Consider the following 9,372-nt stretch of genomic DNA (forward strand, 5'->3'; position numbering starts at 1 on the left):
TCAATGATTCATCACTCTGTAGAAAAGCTAGCATTTAGATTTAGTGTTAGAAGCTTCAAACTGAGATGAGAAATGCAAAGAAATTTGCTTGTTGTGAAAGTCACTTTTTGGTGAAATGTTGCACTTCCTTAGATAATTTATCTCATTTCAAAGAAATGGGCTCAGATGAAATAGAACTTTCAACTTCCTGCCTAATTTCAAACAGTGAAATATGGCACATTTTTAGAAAAATAAGTAGACAGATTTGAAGCATTTGGAGATTTATTATATAAAGAAAAAACCAAATTGTTAAAATCATTATTTAACATTGTACATTCTGAACAATGACAGAATTAGCAGAGAAAGAATTATATCTCTAATAAATAAGTGCCTAATTGTGGCAAAATTATTTTGCATTTTGCACAAAGACAAAGATAATAATCCGAAGCAATTTTACCACCACATGTCCGTGAGATACTAGTCTGTGAGCATTCTGACATAATGCCACCATCAGACACTCTTTCCCTCACCTTGAAGCATTCTGAAGGGACAGCTCCCTTGGGGACATTCTGGCTTGTTCTTCCATCTCTACCAGTGCTCTCTCACCCCTCTCAAGGCACCGTCCCTTAGAAGATACATCAGTGTTTTGCCATTCTACCACACGTGAAGCCAGACATTCTTACCAGGAAAGGCAGTAGTGTATTCCTTCCACTTTGGCTTACTGCATTAGTCACGATATTGCCTCTTCTGCTCTTGGGAAAGCCATACGCAGATTATCTGACTCCTTTGCAGAACAGTTCACAAAGGTAATCCTGGACTTTCAGCTACATCACGTTAATTCTCCCTCCTACTCTCAGGCTTTGAACTCCTATAATGCTCCAATGAAGCTGAACACAAGTCAAAGGAACAATATCTTTTGATTAGGCTTATTACAGCCCTCAAATCAACAATGAATTTCAGAAAAAAACAATTCAAGATTTGTATTCCACATTTCTAGCATTCAGTATTTTCCTTCCTGCTAATTCCAGATTTCAATCATCTCCTCCTATACAATGCTATTCACCAGATACATAGTTAATTATTTACAAGCCTTGTTAGGCCCCCTCTTTCAGTTGACATCACCACCACATGTCTCATTCATTCTCTCCTTGTCACTGACCTTTTCTTTTCTCCTACCTTTTTCATTGCAGCTTAAATCTTATTTTTTTCTCAGTCCCTATTTCTGACAATAGATCATCAAAATAAAGTGTTGATGTTGTTTCTCTCTCCCAACCTGCTGCGTATTTCCAGAATTTTCTTTATTTTTACTACAGGTTTCCAGTACTTGCCTTCTGTGCTTTTTGATTTCATTTTGTTTACATTTTTTTCAATCAAGATGGCGGTAAGGTTTCTCTAGGTTACATCTGCAGGGATAATAGCTCCCTGTACACAGAACAATGACTCTCTTCTGATCTTGAAAACCATGAATGAAAGTCTGAAGTTGGATCTGCTGCCATTGGCTGTTTGTGGCTGTGTAATTTTCCACTATTGTTCACTAGCTTCTTGCTGGTGATGAGCTGGAGGTTGGCTGGGTCTCTTTCTGCTGTAGTTAGCACCACAGGCTGATCCCAGGTGTAAGCCTGATGTCAATTAAGAATCAGATTTATAACTCCAAAATCAGGCTCTGCGCTGTTACGAAGAGAATATAAAATACATTTTATATTTTCTGAATCTGATGTAAAACTACATCTTATAAATGCATAAAAAGTATTGGACAAAGAACAATTTTCCTCACTTCTTACAGAGGAAACTACAACTGTTGCATGAACACTGAAAATTACCATGCTCATAATGACTTTTTCCTTCAGAATTTTAATTTATAGGAAGAATAAATATTTGCCAATACTTGTTATTTTTCTTTTTATACAGTAGCAAACCTTTTGGAAAAGACTTAATTATGATCATTGAAGGCAGCTGATGCAAGTTTAGCTTCAATGGAATCAACCTAAATGTCAATAAAGGACTTTTTTGATTCCTTTACTGCTCTTCTAGGGATATTGTTGTGAAAAGTGTTTTTTTAGTTAAAGTCAGAACTTACTACATACTGTATACTTAGAATTAAACTTAAATCACAATATCAGCACCAGATTTTTAAGTTTCAATATTTATGAGGTCCTAAATTAAGCATCCATAAAGTTGAAACTCTCAGATATTTTCTGTCAGTAGTTAGAAAAGGGAAACACATTGTACAAAGTGTATTTTATAGTCAGATAATTGTCTTCTTGTTGCTGTCAGTGCAAAACAAAAAAGGGGAAATAAAACAGGAAGGAGCAAATTTCTTAGGACAAAAATGAGAAGGGATTTCATTGTAATTGTATTATCTGACATCTGTTTTAAAGAAATCAGCCACCACTTGGTTACCATGAAGTGCTGACGCTTTGGAATTTTTTATGTCTGTTGTTTCACAGAGCACTTGTGGTACAAATAGTACACCACAGTAGTTAATGTACAATAGCTGCTGTTACTGTAGGTATTGATTACTAGATTACAAAATTACTGGATTTTATTAGATGGGGTCATATTGTTATGTTGTGCTCCATAAGAATTGTTAACATTTCAGGACAATAGATTTCCGTGGTAAATTCAATCATTATAACTTTCAAAAACTAACCATCTAAATTTGTCTATGAGATAAATAGTTACAGTTTTAAATGTGGTCACAGAGCACATTTGTATTTAAGTGTTTGCTATAGTATTAAATTAAATCAAACTAATTGCCTTGGTGTTAAATTAGTCACATGTAATAACAAATAATAGGTTTGATAAGTTATCTTGTGTTTCTGTGATGAATTGACTGTTTATACTTTTTTTCATTTTGAATCAATGCTCCATGAGATCATTCCAGCTGCAATCATTAAGAAATACTTTTGAAAAATGCTGTCAGTTGTTTGTGCTGTGGAATTCATATTCCTAGAAGTTTACAATATATCATTAATTTAATTGACTAATACAATGGGGTTTCTTACCTTTGGCTTTTTGAGCATTTTCTCTTTCAATTTTTATTGTAGCTTCCCTTCAAGTGAAGGGTAGCACTTGGAAATGGGTTGTATATCCAATAGATAGCTTGAGCACATTTTGCAGAAATCTGCGGTCTGAAATATATGTGTGATTCTGCCTACACAAAATAGAAAATACTACTTTCAGACTTTGATTGAAATGAGCTGGGATAATTAAACCAATGTGATTTAAAGGAAATATTTCATTGCAAAAGCAAATACATTAGGCAAACATATATCACAGCAATTCTAAAATGTTTTAAGCCCAAGTGATAGATGAAAGAGTGTAGTTTATGCAATCTCCAAATTTATACTTTCTTAAAATACAGTGGTGTTCTTGGAAATGAGTGATTCTTAAATGCTGAGAAGTAGAATATTGTGCTAAGAAGAACCTGCTCGGTTGACAATAGACATATACTGCCAGTTCATTAAACCCAAGAAAATTAAATGAGATAAGTTACCACTGCTGAAGTTCTGTCTCATGATGTGTAAGGCATCTGATCCACAGATAAATTCCTATATTTAGAAATGCCAGTAAAGAACTTCACACATTACAAGAATAAGGACAATGTTCACCTTTAAAGTGCCAGTGAGTTAGGCACAAACTTGGCAGATGAAAGTCTGTCCACTTCCAGTGGCAGGAATGACAAATGTCCTATGGGCCAATGAAGTCAGTCTCTTTGTTTACTGGTTTAATGATCTGCCAGTGCATTATTTAGAATTTTCAGTTTTTGGTTACTTAACTGCATGAGCTTACTTTAATTTTCCCTGTGTATGCCTGTATTGTTTATGGAATGGAAGAGCTAGTCTCCAGAGTTTTGATAGTGGTGATCTACTGTTGGAGGCCAAGAAGGATCATCCAAATGACTATGCTCCATTGAATATTGGTTACAAATACTTCATGCTCACCATTGGCATCAACATCCTGAGATTTGTCAGTGTTAAAGGTGAGAATGTTTGAGGAACTTTCTACTCCTATTAGCACTGTAATTGTTCATTACTTGATTGAGTAGGGCTCAAAGTTTGATCTGATCCAATGGTTGTGAAAAACAAAACAGAATATCAGATGATGGAATCTGATTTAAAAGAAAGGAACCCTACCAGTCAAGCAGTATCTGTGGAAAGATAATCATTTTGAGTCAAAGATTAAATATAAAGCTTTATGGGTGAAGCTTTGAAATAAGAAGTGGAAGTGGTAATCTATTTGATGGATTGTAATGCAGGCCCTTAGTGAGAATTAGAGAAGCAAATAGAAACATGGAAACACAGAAAACTTACAGCACAATACAGGCCCTTTGGCCCACAAAGCTGTGCCAAACATGTACTTAGGAAATTACCTCGAGTTACCCATAGCCCTCTATTTTTCTAAGCTCCATGTACCTATCCAGGAGTCTCTCAAAAAAGACTCTGTCATATCTGCCTCCACCACCATCGCTGGCAGCCACACTCACCACTCTCTGTGTAAAATACTTACCCCTGACATCTCCTCTGTACCTATTTCCATGTACCTTAAAACTGTGTCCTCTCATGTTAGCCATTCCAGCCCTGGGAAAAAGCCTCTGACTATCCTCATGATCAATGCCTCTCATCATCTTATATACCTCTATCAGGTCACCTCTCATCCTCCGTCACTCCAAGGAGAAAAGGCCAAGTTCACTCAACCTATTCTCATAAGGCATGCTCCCCAGTCCAGGCAACATCCTTGTAAATCTCTGCACCCTCTCTATAGTTTCCACATATGAGGGAATATCACAGCTAGCTGTGCGTATAATAGGATTGTAATAGTAAGTGATTTTAATTTCCCTCATATTGACTGGGACTTGCATAACACCAAGACATTTTGTGGAGTGTAAGTTGTTAAATGTATTTGGGAAAGTTTTCTTATGCAATGTACAGATATCCTTACTAGAGTGACAACTGTCAACCTCTTATTGGAGAATGACAGGTCAAGAGGCTGAGGTGTCAGTAGGGAAATACTCTGGAACCAGTGACATTCTTGTATTAATTTTAAAACAGGTATGGAAAAAATAGAGCTGTTCCACAAGTTACCCTAAATTTGTGCAAAGCTAACCAGAACTTACAGAGATTGATTAGGAGAGGTTGTTTGTAGGCAAAGGAGCATTAGACAAAAGGGAGATAGGGAATGTTCAGAGCCTGTATGTTCTTACTCGAGTGAAGGGCAAGGCTAGCAGGGTGAGAGAGCCATAACTGATGTGGAATATTGAGGTTCTGATATGGAAAAAAGAAGCATATGTCAGGTACATGCAACAGGGATTAAGTGGATCCCTTGAGAGGATTAAAGGATGTAGGAGTATACTTAAGAGGGCACTTATACTTGGCAGTTAAGGAAGTTGACCTAAGAATATCTATGCATATTAAGAGCAAAATGGTTATAGAGAATAGGTCAACTAAAGGATCAGTGTGGTTATCTATGTGTGGAGCTACATGAGATGATCAACATTTTAAATTTGTTTTTCTCATCTGTACTTACTGTGCAGAAGGCCAATGAAGCTAGAGATATCTGGGAATAGAATATTGATGGCTTGAATCATATCTACATTACAAAAGAGTCTTAAAGTGCATAATGGTGAATAAATCTCCACAACTGAACAAGTGTTTCCTAGGGCATAGTGAGAAGCCTGGGTAAAAATTATTGCAGGCCCTGGCTGTGCTATTTGTATCATTGTCCTCATGAGGGACCAGAAACCTGGGGGGTTCTAATATTGAAGAAGGAGGATGAGAGGTCACTTGAAAGAGGTGTATAAAATGATAGGAGGCATAGATTGAATGGACACCCAGAGACTTTTTTTCCCCATGACAGAAATGGCTACTATGAGGGGGCAAATTTTTAAGGTGACTGGAGGATGTCAGAGGCAAGTTTTTTTTTACAGAGAGTGGTGGGTGCATGGAACATGCTGCTAGGGGTGGTGGTAGAACCAGATGCATTAGGGACATTTAAGAAAACTCTTAGATAAGTATATGGATAATCGAAAAATGGAGGGCTATGTAGAGGGAGGGGACAGATTGATCTTAGAGTAGGTTAAAAGTTTGGCAGAACAGCTTAGACCAAAGTCCCTGTTCTATAGTGTAATGTTCTATGTTATTTGACTGCAAGGACAAGTTCTGGCTGCAGTTAGGCCTCATATCAATGGTGGGAAAATTACTGGATGGTACTCTGAGATACAGGGCCTACCTGCATTTGGAAAAGCAAGCTCTGATTAGTGACCATTAGCATGGCATTGTGTATGGGAATTTATGATAAAACTGACAGAGATTTTTGAGTAAGTGGATTGACAAGGGTAGATCGGTAGACATAGTAAGGCCTTAGATGAATACTCATATGCTAGGTTGGTCCAGAAGATTAGAGCACAGGAGATACAGGTGAGCTCGCCAATTGGTTGTAAAATTTGGCTTGACAGTAGGAGTTAGAAGGAGGTAGTGGAGGGAAGTTTCTCAGATTGGACATCATGGTTAGTAAGTTTACAGATGACCCTAACTTTAGTGGTACAGTAGACAGTGAAGAAAGTTATCTAAGGATACAAAAGGATCTAGGTCAACTGGAAAAATTGGCCAAGAAGTAGCAAATGGAATTTAACTCCAAGTGTGATGTGTTGTATTTTGGGAAATTAAACCAGGCCGGGACTTACACAGTAAATAGCAAAGCTCTGGAGAGTTTTGTGAACAGAGAAACTGAGCAGTACGAAGTGTATAGTTCACTGAAAGCAGCAACACAGGTAGAGAAGGTGATGAATAAGACATTCGGCATGCTGGTCTTCATTGGTCAGGGCACTGGATACAAGTGTTGGAGAATCGGTACAAGGTGTTGATGAGACTTGGAGTATTGTGTGCAATTCTGGTTGCCTAGCTTTAAGAAGAACGTGATTAAGCTGAAAAGGAAATTAATAGAATTGTAGTGCATGTGTTATGAGGAGGGACTGGATAGGCTGGGGCTTGGGGCTTTGGGCTGTATAAAATCATGATGGGAATAGATAAGGTGAATGATAATAGTCTTTTTTGCTAAGATAGGAAAGTCTAAAACTAGAGGGCATAGATTTAAGATGAGAGGAGAAGGATTTAAACAGAACCTGTAGAGCAATTTTTCACACAAAAGTTGGTAGCTGTATGGAATGGACTACCAGAGGAATTGGTATGTGTGGGTAGCACTATTATGGTTAAAAGACATTTATTCAATTGCATGGACAGGAAAAAAACGAGAGGGATATGGGCAAAATGCAGACGAATGGAACTAGCTCCCATTGCCATGGATGAGGTGGGCTGATGGGCCTGTTAACTAGTTTTGTAACCCTGTGAATGCTTTGTATCCTTCATTAGAACTACTGTTTGCAAAATTCTAACTACTTGTGGAATTCCTTAGCTTTGCCCTCTAAACGCTGCTTCCAGAGTTTAGCATCCAGGCAATTCGATGCTGCAGTTTCACCCACTTAGCAGTTAATATTTCCTAAAATATGGTAAATTGTCCGGTGTAGCTCCAGACATACGTATTTCTCAATGACTCTGTGTTGATCCACTGCCTTAGTGATAACTATATAATGGGATATGTTTCAGACCATAAGTTTACCACAAATACTAGAGCTGGAGCATATGCCAGGTGGCATGAGAGATGCTGTAGCCAGGACAACCAACAGAAAGGGAAACAAACCCATATGTGGTAACTACAGAAGGGTATCCTTGCTGTCTGCTGGGGAAAGTTACTACCTCGCACCTGTGGCTGTAGAGCTGCTTTTTGGATCACAGTGAAGCTTTTGGATCTCGTGGAACTTTTCACACATCTTGCCATCCATGTGACTCTGGCTTCATGGGGATACGTTTGCACTGAACCAGTCTAATCTCGTCTTTAATGTTTTCCACAGTGGTAACATCATTTTACCTTCAAGTAGCCATTTTCAGTCAACCTGATGAAGTCTTGCCTTTCTCCAAATAAGAATTTTTCCTCCCATTTCATCATTGTCCTTCATGAATAGTGATCCTTAGCACAAAAACATTCTCCTACTAACTCTCCTTTCACCTGTCCAGCTTTATTTCCTATAGCAACCCCGGAATTGATGGTATGTTGCCTCCCTGGTGTCACAGTCTGGGATATCTCAGACTGAGTCCTCAGCATTCTTAAGTGGGAGGGTGAACAGCCTCAGGTCACGGTCCATGTAGGTACCAATGATGAGTAAGATGAGTGATGAGGTTCTGCATAGGGAGTTCAGAGAGTTAAGTGCTAACTTAAAGGGCAGGACTCCAGGGTTGTGATCTTTGGATTGTTACCCGTGCCACGTGCAAGTGAGGTCAGAACCAGGAAGATCACACAGTTTAACATGTGGCTAAGGAGTTGCTGTAGGAGGGAGGACATAAGATTTTTGGATCATTGGGCTCTCTTCTAAGAAAAGTGGCACCTGTAACGAAGGGATGGCTTGCATCTGAACTGGAGGGGCGCTAATATCCTAGCAGGAAGGTTCGCGGGGGATGGGAATCAGAGTGCCAGAGCATGGTGTGACTAATGCCCTGAGCTGTATATATTTCAATGCAAGTGGTGTAGGAAAGGCGGATGTGCTCAGAGCATGGATCAATACCTGGAATTATGATTCTGTAGCCATTGGTGAGACATGGTTACAGGAGGGACAGGACTGGCAGCTCAATATTCCATGGTTCCATTGTTTTAGATGTGACAGTGCGGGAGGGATTAAAGGAGGGGAGTGGCATTACTAGGCAGGGAATATGTCACGGCTGTGCTCAGTCAAGAAAGATCAGAGAACTCAACTAGCGAAGTATTATGGGTGCAACTGAGAAACAAGAAGTGTATGACCATGTTACTGGGGCTATATTACAAACCACACGACAGTCCCAGGGATTTAGAGGAATAAATTTGTAAAGAGATTGCAGGTTGTTGTAAGAAGCGTAAGATTGTTATAGTTAGGTGATTTTAACTTTCTGCATATTGATTGGGAACCTGTACTGTAAAAGGACTAGATAGGATGGAGTCTGTCAAATGTGTTCAGGGAAGTTTCCTTTATCAGCTTGAAGAAGTCCCAGTGGGAGAGTGTGCAATACTGGATCTGCTATTCGGGAATGAGACAGGGCAGGTGACAGAAGTTTGTGTAGGGAACACTTTGCATCCAGTGACCACAATGCCACTAGTCTCAAAGTAAGTATGCAAAGAGATTGGTCTGGTCCACGGCTAGAGATTCTAAATAGGAGAAAGGACAATTTTGTTGGTATCAGAAATAATCTGGCAAATGTGGATTGGGACAGGCTGTTTTCTGGCAAAGGTGTACTTGGAAAATTAAATTTTAAGAGTACAAAGCTTGTATATGCCTGTCAGAATAAAAGGTAAAGATAATGATTGTACATG

General features: G+C 38.7%; 1 long non-coding RNA gene across 1 annotated transcript; it reads right to left on the reverse strand.

Annotated features, from left to right (window-relative positions):
* Nucleotides 1-372: 372 nt before the first annotated feature.
* Nucleotides 373-3,590, reverse strand: LOC140729993 (uncharacterized). Its single transcript, XR_012099464.1, has 3 exons — nucleotides 3,476-3,590; nucleotides 2,985-3,133; nucleotides 373-1,647 (listed from the first exon to the last, which is right to left on the reverse strand). It is a non-coding gene; the product is annotated as an uncharacterized lncRNA (long non-coding RNA).
* Between the last annotated feature and the right edge of the window lie 5,782 nt (nucleotides 3,591-9,372).

Source organism: Hemitrygon akajei, chromosome 7 (genome assembly GCF_048418815.1).
Source record: "Hemitrygon akajei chromosome 7, sHemAka1.3, whole genome shotgun sequence".
NCBI classification, from domain to species: domain Eukaryota; kingdom Metazoa; phylum Chordata; class Chondrichthyes; order Myliobatiformes; family Dasyatidae; genus Hemitrygon; species Hemitrygon akajei.